Source organism: Vitis vinifera, chromosome 4, assembly GCF_030704535.1.
Source record: "Vitis vinifera cultivar Pinot Noir 40024 chromosome 4, ASM3070453v1".
In the NCBI taxonomy this organism is placed as follows: domain Eukaryota; kingdom Viridiplantae; phylum Streptophyta; class Magnoliopsida; order Vitales; family Vitaceae; genus Vitis; species Vitis vinifera.
In genome coordinates this window covers 18336452-18354782 of record NC_081808.1, presented here as the reverse complement: position 1 = coordinate 18354782, position 18331 = coordinate 18336452, and the positions used below count along the sequence as shown (strand labels likewise).

General features: G+C 27.4%; 1 long non-coding RNA gene across 1 annotated transcript; it reads right to left on the bottom strand.

The window, feature by feature from the left end:
* Positions 1-15242: 15242 nt before the first annotated feature.
* LOC104879142 (uncharacterized) lies at positions 15243-17248 on the bottom strand. Its single transcript, XR_785692.3, has 2 exons — positions 16504-17248; positions 15243-16399 (listed from the first exon to the last, which is right to left on the bottom strand). It is a non-coding gene; the product is annotated as an uncharacterized LOC104879142 (long non-coding RNA).
* Between the last annotated feature and the right edge of the window lie 1083 nt (positions 17249-18331).

The window sequence follows — 18331 nt, the reverse complement described above, 5'->3', positions numbered from 1 at the left end:
AAAAAAAAAAAAAAAAAAAAAAAAAAAAAGGAAAAGGAAGAGTTTTTGAAAAGGGCAGAACGCAGGGAAAAGCAGCTGTGGAATTAGGGCACTCGCCGGATCTTTGACCGGCCGTTTGGACGACCAAACGATCTCCGTTTCGGCCCAAATTCGGAGGAAATACTCTATTCGACTAGAAGAACAAGTCTACAGTGACTGATTTCGTTTTTAACGGCCAAATTCTCAGATTTGTGGTAGGGGACCCTAACCCTAAAACTTAAATTTTTATGTTTTTTCCTTGAAAAAAAAAATTATAAATCTGATAATTATGAGTTAAGTAGGCAATTGTGATGTTGGGTGAATTTTCTAGAATGTTTTGGGATTTGTTCTGGATTTTTTTGTAATTTCTGGAATTCTTTGTAATTGATAAATAATTATTTTAAGTGTTAAAAATTGTTAGAAATGTAGGCAAATTCCGAAATTAGGGCAAGATTTCAAATCTAGTGATTTATGAATTTTTGAAAATTGATTGGGATATTTGCGGTAATTTTATTGTGAAAAATTCGTTATTTTCAAATATTATGAATTATTAGAATTATTGAAAAATTCTGAAATTGTGATATAAATTCAAGTATATTGATATGTGAATTTCCGAAAATTCGTTGGTATATTTTCGGGAATTTTAATGTGAAAATTTTATTTTATTGGGTTATTGAAAATGTTGGAATTGTTGAAATTATTAAAGAATTTTGGAGTTTGTGGCATTCATTTGCATCATGGTTGTATGAAAAAAAAAATTGTGAAAAGTGTATGAAATGGAAAAAAATAAAATAGTGATGAAAAGTGAAAGCCCGTGTGAGGCGAACTAAGAAGGAAGAGAGATCCCTAGGGTGAAAGACCCAAAAGTTTACCTCGGGAAAACTCCGAATGGGGAGTATATTTGGGTGCGGACGCGTATCCTTTGGTGAAAGCCTGAGAACGATAGTGCATTGTATGACTGTGTGTCATACGTTCATATGCATTCATTTAATGATTGGATGTTGTGGGATTGAGTATAATGTTATATGTTAAATTATGTGACTTAATTTATATTGGTAAACTGTTGTGTTTGGGTTATTGAAATATAGTAATCCCCCATTAACCCTTTGGGTGTTAGGCACCCTACTGAGCAATGTGGAAATGCTCACCCCTTCTTTTTTTTTTTTTTTTAAATGCAGATATCACTCCTAAGGATCCACAGGTGGGACAGGGAGGACTTCAAGATGCCTTTGAAGCGGTTTAGTGGAATGTGTTTTATTTTTTTTATTGTGTTTGTGGTATTGGGACCTTGTAATAAGTGAATTATGGATAATGTAATAAGACCTTAATTTGATTAAGGGGATTTTTATGAAATTTTATTTTGGAATACAATGATGTTTATTAAATCTTAATGTGTTTTGAGTAAGGTTTGAAATATTGTTAGTTGGTGAGAACCTAGTGGGACTTATATGTGAGAAAAAAAAAATTTCAGAGTGTTTTAGTTGATTGCCAACGTGGAATAGGAGTAACCCTTAGGGTCAAACCTTTGACCTGGGGTCACGGGCCAAATTTTGGGTCGCCCGGAATTTGGGTCGTGACATGCACTCTCCAAGAAACTCCTCCACATGGAATACGTCACAGTACCCCAGTTTTGGGAATGTGAGATGATCAGTTGAAGGGACCATTTGTACACCCTTGTAGCGAGATACACGTTCTGGAAATGGCCTTTTGATCTTCAGAATGAGTGATATATCCTTTTTCATAAAATGATCTCGTGCAAATCCATATACCGACTTCCCTACCAAAAGAGAATTGGGGCCATGAGAGTCGATCTTCACAACTGCCATTTTATAACGGTCCATATGCACTCTCAATCTCATCAACCTGACTGCATCATAATGTTTATCAGCCTGAAAAAGGTGACTGGCTTCAGAATTTGATTGATAAATGCCATGTCATTTTCATCGTCACTCCTACTATTTGATCTTTTCATTGGTATGCACTATGAACCTCCTCTGGCACAAAGCTTGTCCATTTTGGTCATCCCAAAAAATCTCAACCCGTATAGAACATTGGTAACGCAGTTACCAGGAAATTGGAGTGTCTCTTTGAGCAAAAAAAAAATTTTGAAAGTAAAACAGAGAATGGAGGAAGATAACAAACATGAAAATAAAAACCCAAGGAAGCCACATCTCAGGATCGATCCATGGGCTCATACTAGTGGAGAAAAACATAAATTGATTCAAAACAAAAATGCCACCCATATCTCCAGGTATCCCGTAATGGATATGATAATGGTCCTCATCAATTTATCAAGCCCAAATTAATGAAACAAAGAAAGAATCAACAACACAGGTGCACGAATAACGCAAATATCCATAGTGCCAAAAATTAGGAAGTGCATAGCTCATAGTGAATATACCTTAAATGTCTCATTGAGCCAGATTTTATCGTCTTTGGAGCTCTCTCTTCCTCATCTTAGCTGGTTCTTCTAGTTCAGCCCTCATACCTCCCTTTATTTGCTCCTTTCTTTCACAGCCTTCCCCCAAAATCTCTCTCGATTCTCTCCGAAAACTCTCTCCGTTTTTTCTCTTTTTTCTTTTGTTTTTTCTTTCTTTTTTCTCTAAGTGTACTACCCCAAAAAACGTATTTTCCTCCCTTAGAAAAAATCTCCCTTCCCCAAGCTATCCCCCTGCTTCTCTGTAACCAACCACATTTTGTTCAGTTATGTCCCCTTTTACAACGGCTGTGTTCCCTATTTGCCCAATTGTCTCTTCCATCCTAAGCAACTTGCTCGTCAGCTGTTTTTCTTTCACTTTCCATCTCATCTAGTCACCCAAAAGATAGCTCATTCCCAGTCCTCTCTAGCCATCTAAAACGGCTCATCCTCACCCTGTCCTTCCTCCATTTTCAGTCTTCCTTAGCTGCCCGAGAACGGCTCTTCCTAAGGGTGGCCAAAAAAATAAAAAATAAAAAATAAAAATGAAACCCCTCCATTTGGGGAGTCTACAATTTTATTTGAGATTTAATTTCTAAAATTTTATTACTTGTGGTGCCAACTTTTTGTTATTGACAATTAATTTATTTAAATAATTAAAATTATTAAAAATTATATTAATAATTTATCTTATCTAATTATTTTATTTTATAAAAATAAATTAAAAGTGAAATAATAGTAATTTTTTAAAATAAGATTAATGAGATAAATGATGATACATTAATATTAAAATTGTAATTTATTTAATTTAAATAAATTATGATACATATATGTTTTTTTTATAATATTTGTATTTTTTTATATTTAATTATAAATGATATAAGAAAAAAGGTTTGTTAAGAAAATTATAATGATGATTTTTATACTTTTAGTAATCAATTAAATAAAATTTAAAATAAAATAAATAGAATTAATTTATTTATTAAAATATATATATATTAACCAGGGTTGACTTGCCCGTGGCCAAGCATCCATGGCAACGCTTTGATCGAAGTTAGCTTGCACCTTAATCGACATAAATTTGTGGTCAAGCTTCAAGGGAAGCACCTTGATCAAAGCTAGCTCCATAAAAATCTGTAAAAAAGCTATTAATATCAATATTTAGACAATAATTTTGAAAAATGAGTGAAATTTATTCCTATCAATTTCCAAATGTCGTGTTGAGCCTCGTCGATAAGTGAAATATCAACAACATTTCACCTATAAACCACAACATTTCAATCATAGGCAGTATCATATCATTATGCTAGCATGATTTTACCAAACATTTGCCATATGAGTCTATACCCTATATTGATTTGATTTTGTACCATATATTGATTTGCTTTTGTACCATATGAAGACTACACTGTCTTTAAATAGTAAACATTTCTTAAGATAAATCTTATTCCCTAAATGTCATTTAAATGCTTATAAAAACTGCTAGAGTTGGTGAGTATAACAAGAATTAGTTATCATACAAAAATCATGAAGAAGATTGTAGCCGCTCTTATGCTTTCCTTGATTTTTTTTCTCGAGCTTGCTAAACTTCACTAGTGCAGGTATATAAACATAAATTAAATAATTGATGATATTTTTAATAGATTTTGTTTTTATCAATTTTCTTATTTTCGTGATGTTTTATGCATCTTTTTATTATAATATTGTGGTTATTTTGAAAGTTTTGGTCATCTTCAAAATATTGTTAATATTTTCATCCTTTTGTAATAGTTCATATTATTTTTCATAATAGTACTTGGGATATTTTATATTAGATAGGGGAAAGTTTTTCATGTTATATATGTATAAGTTCTTTTTAACCATATAAATGTATCTTAAAACAGTAAGGATTAATTTGATTCAAAGTAAACAAAATACTATATAATTAAAAGTGTGTCATAATAAATGGTATCAAAACTAATTCTCGATTCCAATGTCTCAAATATAGGAGTTTTTTTGGTTTGTAAAGAGAGTCTATCTATTTGGCTTCACAATCTTAAGAAACGTGATGAAGATGTCTTAAAAAATTAAAAAATTGGCTAATCATTGGATTTTGAAATTAGATTTGAGCTACATTTATTTTGTGGGTATTTTATTGTTTTTCAGTTTACATTTCTATCCAAATTATCCCAATTGCAACACGTTAGTTTACATTTTGAAATTAAGATATCCTCATTATATCTTCAATATTCATATCTCCATGATACTTGGTACTTTTGAAATTTTTATTATTATTATTTTCATACTTGCCTTTATATACCAAAAAAATTCATCATACTCTGTGAAAATTTTCATAATCTTACTTCATTAAGTACGTTGCAAGGGATATCGATTTCGTTGATATTTCTCTTCCAATATTATTTTAAGAAATAAATATTTCATAACACTAAAATATATTCATTTAAATGTTAAATATGATTCTATACTATGGTAGTGTATGTTTTTTCTTTAAAAACAAAAAGATAAAATATTTGACTTTTTTTTATTGAACTAAAAATAGCATATTGATATCAAACCATATAATTAAAGTAAATTTATTAATAATAAATTTACTTTAGTTAAGTTGATTGATATCAATCGATTACTTTTAACTGAATAAAAAAATCGACATATTTAGTTTTTTCTATTCAGTCAAAAAACATACACCATTTAAATCTATTTTAATAATGTTTTGAACTAGTATATCATTCCTCGTATGGACAACCTCTGTTGTTTAAATTTTTTTAACAACAGTCTTCATTTTCTTGGGAAATTTTTGGCTTCAATGTTTCTATATTTACAGAGGATTGATATATATATATATATATACTTACTTTATTTCATATTATATCATTTGAAATAGAAATATTGATCTACTTTTGTTACTTGAAGCAAACTATTGCACAAAATCTTCAGAGTTTCCAAGAGAGTGTGCCCCTGATCCCGAATATGTTTGTTTTCAAGAGATGGCCTTGAGATTTGGTGGTGATAAGATGCCTAAGAACTGCACCTGCGTAACGCAACTCCCTAATCACTTGTGTAGTTGCATGATGTTAATGTGCTAATTTGTCTCTAAGACAGGACTCCTCAATAAGACAAGGACCCATGTAATAAAGAAGCTTGTTGGAGCTTTTAATTATGTCTATAATAAGACGTCCTATGGAAATGTAATGTCATGTGTTCAAGTAAAATGATTGTGATCATATTCCTAATCAAAAGTTTTTACATTTTCTTTTCCCGACTATCTAGGTTTCATGGGGAAATAAATATGGAAAGTTGAAACTTAAGACATCAATGAACTCAAGAAATAAACTAATTAATTGAATAATTTTTTATTACATTTTCTACCATTCAATATAATAACAAACTTATTTATAATAAACTAATCATATTTGCACTATTACTCTAATTCTTATGAGATCAAAGTCCCTCATTAACATAAAAAACCTAAATAAATAATAATTCCCATTTTTTTTTTTCAAATTTCTAAAATTTTTCTAATTTGACTTTAAGTTTGATTATAATTCCAATAGTCTCCCTTAAGACGAGTTGTAAAGTCAATAACACCAAACATCATCTTCAACTTTATGAACACATCGGTCTTTAGTGACTTTGTAAAAACATCAACTTGATCGTTTGATCTACAAAAATCAAGTTGGATCTCGTCATTTTTCTATAATTCCCTAATTTAATGAAGTTTGATGCTTATGTGTTTATTTCTACGATGAAACATTAAATTCTTTATCAATGCAATAGCAGACTTATTATCATACAAAATCTTTATAGGACCTTTTTGTGTTGGGTTGGGTTTCCTTTTCATATGAAGGATGGCCCATATATGTAAAACCCAACAAAGCCCATATGATATGGGAATTTTTGTCTTTTGGTTTAGGGTTTTTTTGAAAACCCCTAAAAATGATTCACTTCTCGGAATACAGAGTGAGAAGGGTGCAGTCGATGATTTTGAGAGAAAAATAGAGAATAGAAAGAATAAGAAATTGAAGAGTGTGAAGGAGCCATTTTCATCCAGGTAATTGATCTTCATGATCTATGGTTCATTTAATATGAAACTTGGTAAGTTGGTTCATCACTTGTAACTCTTCATTCTAACAGTGGGATTATTGATTGGAGTTGTCTATTTCATTCTATAATTTCCTAAATAGAGTTGGTCGGAAATATAATCGCTTTGGATCAGTTTTGATAAATCTTCTTGATCTCTGTTTTGAACCGTTGGATCGTTCTAAAATTTGGATAGTAGCTTCGTCTCTTATTTATATTGATTCTGGTCGATTGGATAATTGAATGGAGTAGTCAAATATAAGTTAATCATCCGAATAGAGCATCATGGAAAATGAGAGAAGAACATCTACAATCTTCATCAAAGAGTGATATATTTTTTATCCTTGGTCCGATTGAGGTGAAATTTTAACATGAGGTTCGGCACTCGTGGTTCTTCAATATAATCGGTTGGATCATCAATTGGAGTTTTCTGGACAAATTAATAAACCCGAACAGTACACTAAATTTGTGATCTCTTCCTGTTACTATTTTATTATTTGGTGTTTATGTTTGTGAAGCCAATAATTTTTTTTTTCTTGATGGTTGTTGCTGTTGATGGTCCCTAATTAATGTTGGGATAGATTGTGTACTCTAACTTTGGTTGATAGTAAAGCCTTTTTTAGTGGCCTCCAGTCATGTGGCTTTTACTCTTCACATTGAGAAGGTTTTTCATGTTAAAATTTTTGGTACATGCATGGTTGATTTTAATTGTAATATTGTGTTTAAATTTCTCCCAACATAGTTTTAAATTCCTTTAATATATTTATATTTATTTATTTTAAAATTTTAAATTTATTTTTATTAAAATATGTTTTATTACATTTTAAATATAAATTTAAATCATTTTTAAGATTTATATAAAATATTTTAGTTGAGATTTAATTTCTAAAATTTTATTACTTGTAGTGCCAAACTTTTTGTTATTGATATTAATTTATAAAAAAAATAAAAGTGAAATGATCGTGATTTTTTAAAATTATATTTATATTCATTTATTTTAAAAATTAAAAACAATTTTTATTACAATTTAAATAAAACAAATTACATACTTTTTAAGATTTATATAAAATATTTTATTTGAAATTTAAATTCTAAAATTTTATTACTTGTGGTGCCAACTTTTTGTTATTGATGATTAATTTATTTAAATAATTAAAATTATTAAAACTTATATTAATAATTTATCTTATCAAATTAATTTTAATTTATAAAAAAATTGAAAAGATATTAATTTTTTAAAAATAAGATTAATGAGATAAATGATGATATATTAATATTAAAATTAATATATTAACATTACAATACACATGTTAAAGTAATTTTATAAGTGTAATTGATGTAGGTATGATCAAGAATGATATTTATAATTTTTTTTAGAAAAATTATATTAAATTACTTTAATATATTTATATTTATTTATTTTAAAATTTAAAATTATTTTTATTAAATCATGTTTTATTACATTTTAAATAAAAAATTAAATCATTTTCAAGATTTATATAAAATATTTTATTTGAGATTTAATTTCTAAAATTTTATTACTTGTGGTGCCAAACTTTTTGTTATTGATATTAATTATTTAAATAATTAAAATTATTAAAAATTATATTAATAATTTATCTTATCAAATTAATTTTAATTCATAAAAAAATAAAAGTGAAATAATAGTGATTTTTTAAAATTATATTTATATTAGTTTATTTTAAAAATGAAAAACTATTTTTGTTAAAACATGTTTTATTACATTTTAAATAAAAAATTACATCATTTTTAAGATTTATATAAATAGTATATTTGAGATTTAATTTCTAAAATTTTATTACTTGTGGTGCCAACTTTTTGTTATTGATGATTAATTTATTTAAATAATTAAAATTATTAAAAAATATATTAATAATTTATCTTATCAAATTAATTTTAATTTATAAAAAAAATTAAAAGTGAAATTATATTAATTTTTAAAAAATAAGATTAATGTGATAAATGATGATACATTAGTATTAAAATTAATACATTAACATTAGAGTACACATATTAAAGTAATTTTATAAGTTTAATTGATGTAAGTATGATAAAGAATAATATTTATAATTTTTTTATAGAAAAATTACATTAAATTCCTTTAATATATTTTTATTTATTTATTTTAAAAATTGAAAATTATTTTTATTAAAAACATGTTTTATTACATTTTAAATAAAAAAATAAATCAATTTTAAGATTTATATAAAATATTTTTATTTGAGATTTAATTTGTAAAATTTTATTACTTGTGGTGCCAAACTTTTTTTTAATGATATTAATTTATTTAAATAATTAAAATTATTAAAAATTATATTAGTAATTTATCTTATCAAATTAATTTTAATTTATAAAAAAAATAAAAGTGAAATGATAGTTCTTTTTAAAAATTATATTTATATTCATTTATTGTAAAAATTCAAAAACTACTTTTATTAAAACATGTTTTATTACATTTTAAATAAAAAAAATTACATCTTTTTTAAGATTTATATAAAATATTTTATTTGAGATTTAATTTCTAAAATTTTATTACTTGTGGTGCCAGCTTTTTGTAATTGATAATTAATTTATTTAAATAATTAAAATTATTAAAAATTATATTAATAATTTATCTTATCTAATTAATTTGAATTTATAAAAATTTTTAAAGTAAAATAATTGTAATTTTTTAAAATAAGATTAATGAGATAAATGATGATACATTAATATTAAAATTGTAATTTATTTAATTTAAATAAATTATGATACATGTATGTTTTTCTATAATATTTATATTTTTAATATTTAATTATAAATTATATAAAAAAAGGTTTGTTAAGAAAATTATAATGATGGTTTTTATACTATTAGTAATCAATAAAATAAAATAAATAGAATTAATTTATTTATTAATATATATATATATATATATATATTAACAAGAGTTGACTTGCTTGTGGCCAAGCTTCCATGGTGACACTTTGATCGAAGTTAGCTCGCACCTTAACCAACAGAAATATGTGGTCGAGCTTCAGTGGAAGCACCTTGATCGAAGCTAGCTCACATGTAAAATGCAAAAATATCATGAAGTTTTCCCAAAAAAAATCCATAGAAAGCTATAAATATCAATATTTAGACTATAATTCTTAAAAATAAGTGAAATTTCTTCCTATCACTTTCCAAATGTCGTGTCAAGCCTCGTTGATAAGTGAAATATCGACAACATTTCGCCTATAAACCACAACATTTCAATCACAGGCGGTATCATATCATTACGTTGACATGATTTTACCAAACATTTGCCATATGAGTCTATACCCTATATTGATTTGATTTTGTACCATATATTGATTTGATTTTGTACCATATGAGGACTACACTACTTTAAATAGTAAACATTTCTTAAGATAAATCTTATTCCCTAAATGTCATTTAAATGCTTAATTAAAACTGCTAGAGTTGGTGAGTATAACAAGAATTAGTTAGCATACAAAAATCATGAAGAAGATTGTAGCCGCTCTTATGCTTTCCTTGATTCTTTTCTCAAGCTTGTTGAACTTCACTGGTGCAGGTATATAACATAAATTAAATAATTGATGATATCTTTAATAGATTTTTTTTTATCAATTTTCTTATTTTCATGATGTTTTATGCATCTTTTTATTATAATATTGTGGTTATTTTGAAAGTTTTGAGCATCTTCAAAATATTGTTAATATTTTCATCCTTTTGTAATAGTTCATATTTGTTTTTGTAATACTACTTGTGACATTCTATATCAGATAGAGGAAAGTTTTTTGTGTTATATATGTATAAGTTCTTTTTAACCATATAAATGTATCTTAAAACAGTAAGGATTAATTTGACTCAAAGTAAAAAATATCTATATAATTAGAAGTGTATCATAATAAATGGTATCATAACTAAACTCCAATGTCTCAAATATAGGAGTTTTTTTGGTTTGTAAAGAGAGTCTATCTATTTGGCTTCACAATCTTACAAAATATGATGAAGATGTCTTAAAAAATTAAAAAATTGGCTAATCATTGGATTTTGAAATTAGATTTGAGCTACATTTATTTTGTGGGTATTTTATGGTTTCTCGGTTTACATTTCTATCCAAATTATCCCAGTTGCAACACGCCAGTTTACATTTTGAAATTAAGATATCCTCATTTATACCTTCGATATTCATATCTCCATGATACTTGGTACTTTTGAAATTTTTATTATTATTATTTTCATACTTGCCTTTATATACCAAAAAAATTCATCATACTTTGTGAAAATTTTCATAATCTTACTTCATAAAGTACGTTGCAAGGGATATCGATTTCGTTGATATTTCTCTTCCAATATTATTTTAAGAAATAAATATTTTATAACACTAAAATATATTTATTTAAATGTTAAATATGATTCTATACTATGGTAGTGTATGTTTTTTCTTTACAAACAAAAAGTTAAAATATTTGACTTTTTTTATTGAACTAAAAATAGCATATTGATATCAAACCATATAATTAAATCAAATTTATTAATAATAAATTTACTTTAGTTAAGTTGATTGATATCAATCGATTACTTTTAACTGAATAAAAAAATCGATATATTTAGTTTTTCCTATTCAGTCAAAAAACATACACCATTTAAATCTATTTTAATAATGTTTTGAACTGGTATATCATTCCTCGTATGGACAACCTCTGTTGTTTAAATTTTTTTAACGACAGTCTTCATTTTCTTGGGAAATTTTTGGCTTCAATGTTTCTATATTTACAGAGGATTGATATATATATATACTTACTTTATTTCATATTATATCATTTGAAATAGAAGTATTGATCTACTTTTGTTACTTGAAGCAAACTATTGCACAAAATCTTCAGAGTTTCCAAGAGAGTGTCCCCCTGATCCCGAATATGTTTGTTTTCAAGAGATGGCCTTGAGATTTGGTGGTGATAAGATGCCTAAGAACTGCACCTGCGTAACGCAACTCCCTAATCACTTGTGTAGTTGCATGATGTTAATGTGCTAATTTGTCTCTAAGACAGGACTCCTCAATAAGACAAGGACCCATGTAATAAAGAAGCTTTTTGGAGCTTTTAATTATGTCTATAATAAGACATCCTATGGAAATGTAATGTCATGTGTTCAAGTAAAATGATTGTGATCATATTCCTAATCAGAAGTTTTTACATTTTCTTTTCCCGACTATCTAGGTTTCATGGGGAAATAAATATGGAAAGTTGAAACTTAAGACATCAATGAACTCAAGAAATTATTTGACTTTTTTTTTTCAATTAAAAATAATATGTTGACATTAATCAACATAACTAAAATAAATTTGTTATAAAAAAAAATTCAATTTAATTATGTTGGTTGATATTAACATGTTATTTTTAGTTGAATAGAAAAAATCAAATATTTTTTCCTTTTCTGTTTAGCCAAAAAAAACAAACATCACCTTAACAAGTTGTTCAAGAAAGGTAAGAAAAAAAAAGGAAAAAAAAATCAAAATCTGAACATACTTCAATGGGATAATTGTGCTTTAGGGATAGATGAACTTAATAATTTGCCCAAGATCCACAAAACTTGCATATATGGTTTGAAAGAGTAGAGAAAAATGTTAAATTATTATGAGGACTATTTTTACATGTCAATATCCAAAAATTCCTAAAATAAAATTCCTTCCTTTCTTTTTTAAAAGCTCATGTTGAACCCTCTATCACTTTTTAAAAAAGCAAAAGTGGATTTTGACTCACTAATTTGAAAAAAAAAATTAGAAAAAAAATTCCAATATTTATAAATCAGTTTTATCTTTATCCATTTAAAAATATTTAAAAATGTATGTACTTTTCATAAGTCAAATGATTATTTCTTGAAATACCCTTTTATTTGATAATATTAACTAAAATTATCAAAAAAATAATTTATCATTTATTATTTTAATTTGATAAAAGTGTCTTACAAATAAATATATTATAAATTTTTTATTATATAATGTGAGATACAAATTATTTTGGAAAAATTTTCCAAGATCCTCAAGTAATAAATAATTTTTTTTTTAGTTCTCTAATTAATAATAATTTTATATAGTATATTATATAAATTTACTCTTCTTCTTACTTTTTTAATAAAAATAAATAAAAATTTTGTTAGTTGACATCAACAGTAAAATAAGAAATTTTAAAAATTAAAAATACACTTAAAACTAAAATACTTAAAAATTAAATACAATTAAAACCAATAAACATAAAAATTTTAAAAAAAATATTAACTCATTGTATTTCCAATTTTTTCTTGAAATCTTAATTTTCTACTAGTGTTATTTGGTGAAGTGAAAATTAACATTTTATTTATATATTTTTAACATTAAAGTATTTTTTTAATTTTAATTGTATTTTTTTTATTTTAATCGGTTTTCATAGCAAAAAAATCGTCAATTGGTGTTATTAACTTAACAGTAAAAGGTCATTTCAGGAAATAAATATGCTTATGAAAAAAATGTATATATTTTAAAATATTTTTAAATAGATCAAGATAAAATAGATTTATGAAAGTTAGAGTTACTTTTTGTATATTTTTTCAAATTAGTGAAACATTTTTCCCATTTTAAAATGTTGGGTGGTCACAATAAGTAAATTTGAATCATTTGATGAACTAATGAGATCGTGAAATTTTCAAATATTTAAGATTTTAACTGAAATAGGAAAATGAAAATATTTTGATTGAAATTTAAGATAAAATTTTACCATCTTAAAAAAATTTTAATTTGAGATAGTAAAAAATTTTAAATGCCTCAATTTTTAAAATATTTTTTAAAATCATTACCTTTTTAATATAAGACTTTAAAAGTTTTTGTATTTTATGTGAAAGTTACTGTTATTTTATGTTTTCAAATTTGATCTAAACTTCAATTAGAATATTTTAAATTTCTTATTTATTTATAAAATATTTACAAATCAAGTTAAAATATAAAAAAATTAAATTTTAATTCAAAAGATAATTATTTTCTCTCATTTTTAGTTTTATCTTAAAAAATAACCATCTATTTTTATATTTATTGGAGTTTTAAATTTTGAAAAACAAAATTTAACACTTCTTATTTTATTTTTTAAAATTTTCATTCATTAAGACTTTTTAGGTGCTTTGGTGAGGGAAAGAAGTAAGTTGTAAAGAAACATTCAAAGTCCTTCATAATGGGTTATCTTGTACATAAATTGACCTTGTATAATTAGTACAATTGCCTTGTATAGTTGTTCAAAATCCACATACAAGTATGTTAACCATGTTTCTAGTATTTTGTTAATTACTTCTAAAGAGGAAACCCTATATATTTAGTAGGCGTAGGGAATAAAAAAACTCTCATGTGTGGGTACACAAACATGCATGGGATGAGTGTGTGATGTGTCTTTCTTGGATGTGAGAAGCCCATAGACGAGGAAAAGAAATAGGGAAGTTGTTGGAAAATGCTTCAACTCCCTCACAATGGGCTATTTTGTACACCATTTGTATAGTTAATTCATTAATCTTATAATTAGTACAATTGTCTTATATAGTTGTTTAAATTTCTACATCTGTACTCTTGAAAATGTGCATAAGAGTGAACCATGATTCAATGGTTTGGTGGGAGGAATCCATGTATTAATTGCTTTCAAAGAGGATATTTGCTTGCAAATATTATTAAAATGTTTTGTGATTAAGTGTATTTTTGTCTTTCATATTTCACGTCCTTACCATCAATACTGCAAAATATCTAACCTTTAGGGTCATTATCATATTCATCTATCCCTAAAACACAATTCTCCATTCTTAAATATATAGAAAATATAAAACATAAGATCCAAAACTTTATTTATTTATTTTGCCTCAAATTTCTCAACAACCAAAAAGATATATGTTCACAGAATATATATTGATGATATCTTCAACAAGGTTTAATATTTTCTTCTTTTCATGATAATTAATATACCTTATTTATTTAAATATTATTATTATTATTATTATTATTATTATTATTATTAATATAACTTTTCTTTTATCTACGAAAACTCTTAACTTTACTTTAATTTTTACTGGTCTTTTTCTTAATTTTACTATCTTTCTCTTCTTTTTTTCTTTCATCACTGTGTTTTCTTCATTTCCAAAACCTAATGTAGCCTTTCCATTTCTTCTTTGAAAGTTAGGTCCTTTTTCTTCCTTTTGACTTAGAAGACTTTTCAAGTTTCCATTACTCTTGGTTAATGAGTTGATGGGTTGGTAGGGTTTGAAGTGAAAGAGTCTTATAAATTGTAATATTTTCATAATTGGACCAATCATTAAATCAAAAAAGTTATCGTTCCACTAGTTCGATCGTGGTCAAATGGGTAATATCATAAATATATAATTTATATTTTTTTAAAATTAAAAATAATTTGAAGAAATTAATATATATATATATAATTAAAAATTTTAATAACATTTCATTTTTTTTATATTTGATATGTCAAATTAAATGATAAACATAAATGTAAACATATTAATATCTCAAATTTTATTAAATGGAATATTTATAATATTTAAATATGGAAAGAAAATTATAATATTTAATTAATCTATGTATTTTATTATTTTAAAAAAATTTAAATTATTATATTAATAAAAATATGTATTGTTAATAATTGTTATAAAAATAAATATTTATATTTGTTTCAATGTTTTATATTATAAAAATTCGGAAACAACATTAATTAGTATGTAACTATATATTAATTTAAAGGATTGTGTAGTATACTGGTTGTACAACCCACTTTCAAATCCTCTTCATGCGGGTTACCTACACTTACAGGTACAAGCAAAAAGAAGGTTGGGTAATGGGCCGGTTAGCAGGGGGAGTATGGGCCGAATGAGGAGAAAAGGCCATGGTGGATTTGGCCGAAACCACAAGTTGGCCGGTTTCCAGAAAATCGGACGGTTCATCCGTTCTACGGTCTGACCGCCGGGTCTTGACAGACTTTTAGAAGTAAACTTCGTTGGCGTTTCCCCTGCTTGAAACCTAAAATCCAGCTTCACCTCCATTACTGCTAAAATGCCTCCACCTACCACCACAGCCAGCTTCTCCCACTCTACTACTGCCCCCAATTTGTAAATAACTTGAAAGTGAGTGGTTATTTTCCCTGATTCAAGGTCACAATAAAAGTACTCCAAATGGTTTTCAAAGGTGTCCAGCAACTGCCCCCTCCCCACCGACCTCCATCTCCTTCATTACCCCAAATTCGTATTGCCCACATAAACAAAAACTATATACGCCCATCAACATCTAACAAATGAAAACACAGGCAAGCAAATTAATACAATCTCCACACAAATAGGTACTGTATTGTAGAGATATCCCAAACATTGAATGCCTAAAAAGTCCAGAAATCATCTAACAACCATCATCATTTCTCCTTGAAAATCTTGAAAAATTAGCAGAACCCCGCAAAATCCACTATAATTTTTCTAACAGAGAGGCATTTAGGGTCGTCCCAATCTCGGGGGAAAGAAAAGCATCAACACAAGAATACTGCACCTGATCAGTAGAGAGATAGAAATTGTCCCACCTACTCAGAGTAACCCTCCTCGGCTTCTGAACCTCCTTCCCAAGAACCTCTACTTAATTCCTTACTGAATGGTGGTCCTGTTTCCAATCACATAATTGATGATGAGAGAGTGTAGAGCAATATTCCTTGTGGTTCCTTTGCTTTGCTTCCTATCCTCACGTGAACCAAACACCTTGGTTTGCAATGAGAAGCAGAAAAATGCCCTGCTTAGCTTCAAACAAGCTCTCTCAGACCCCGCAAACCAACTCCGACTCTCATCTTGGACTGCAGAGGAAGATTGCCGTGGGTGGATAGGAGTTCACTGCCATAGCATCAATGGTCAAGTCATGGAGCTAATTAGGTGTCCCATGATTGAAATGATTCCCAGAAAGATGAAGGTATGTGAGAGATGTAAGATTTACATACCCAAGCGACGGATTCATGCTATCAATTTCACAATCGGACAAGTAGAGATAGCATAGATATATTCAAAGGAATGAACTTCCCTGTGAAGGTCAACTTCAACCATAGATAGGTTTTGCAAAGAAGATATGACAAATCCAACTGAGGGCCTCAAACATATAAGCCATGAAGAATATCAGGATAATTCTGGGAACCACCCCCTAGACTGAGGTAATGAAGATCGGTAAGATTTCCAAGCTGAGGGGGGGCTAGTCCATCAGGTATGTTAAACTCCGCATGGAACCCAAGAAACTTGGAACTGGAGCACCTCCAAACTCATTGGAGCTCAAGTCCAAGTAATTCAAAAATTTTAGTTGCAGCAGAGCAGGATAACCTTGCCGCCCAATCCAAAACCGTGGAGGTGGAGCTCCGTGACTTCATGACCACTTATGTTATGGCAGTGGACTCCTATCCACCCACAGCAATCTTCCTGATCAGCAGATCGAGATGAGAATAAGAGTTGGTTTGCAGGATCAGAGAGAAGTTGTTTGAAGCTGAGAAGGGCATGTTTCTACTTCTCATTACAAACCAAGGTGTTTGGTTCACATGAGAGAAGGCAAAGCAAGGCACACACAGGGGATATTGCTCTACACTTTTTCATCAATTATGTGACTGGAAACAGGAGTTCTATTAAAAAAGGAAGTAGGTTGATATGATGTAGCAAGCCACAATCGAGTTGCAATTTATAGGACTCTTTCATCTCATTGCACTTTCACTTCAACCCACCTTCTTCAACACTTCTAGGAAATATCATTTCTTTTCATCTCTTGTGCCCATACCTTTGTCTTTATCATCCCCACCTTCTTCAACACTTCTAGGAAATATCATTTCTTTTCATCTCTTGTGCCCATACCTTTGTCTTTATCATCCCCACCTTCTTCATCACTTCTAGGAAACATCATTTCTGTCTTTATTATCCCCATCTTCAACACTTCAAGGAAATATCGTTTCTTTTCATGTTGTCTTGTGCCCATACCTTTATATTTATTATCTTTATCATAATGTTTATCTTTTTTTGGTTCTATTGGAAAAGCACACAACCAATATGAAATTTTATTACCCAAATTTAGGGGATAATAGTCTTTCTTTCTTGTACCATAGTTAATAAGGTTAAGTTAGAGTATAACATGCATGCATGCATAGCAAATTTCATGAGTTAGAAATGAGCAAAAACATTTCATATATTCTTTAATTGATTGAAGTTAAACTATATTAACCTCTTCTATTTGATATTCACAATTTCAAGTATCTTAATTTAATTTAGGTCTACAATTTTTTAGGCACAATATATCAAAATACATATAATCTTGTAGAGGCATATAATTTTCCATTAAGATGAAATTGTTTCCAACCTCAATCTTAGTGAGGGATTTTCTTTTATTTATTTATTTATTTATTATTATTATTATCATATTCCAAACTTACTTTTTTCTCTTCATCCAACACCGAGAAATTTTGAAGAATGAAGGATTTCCTTGAGTTATTGGAACTAGGTTGAAGGTATATGACTTTGAGATATAATTTAAATATTTCCATGGATATGATTGTGACAGAAAAATGAAATGTAAGAACATGTAGATAGGTTTTAAATTTAATAATTATTTGTGTCACTTCTCATGTGATATTATATTTTCTTCTTTCTATTATAAGAGGAAAATAAGATTTTAATATTTCACTTCGTCATTTTTCTTCTCTCGTATATGATGGAAATGAGATTTAAAATTATTACTCATTAGAGCTATGAATAAGGACACAAAGAAATGGCAAAATAGAAGCAAGTCTAATTTGAAAC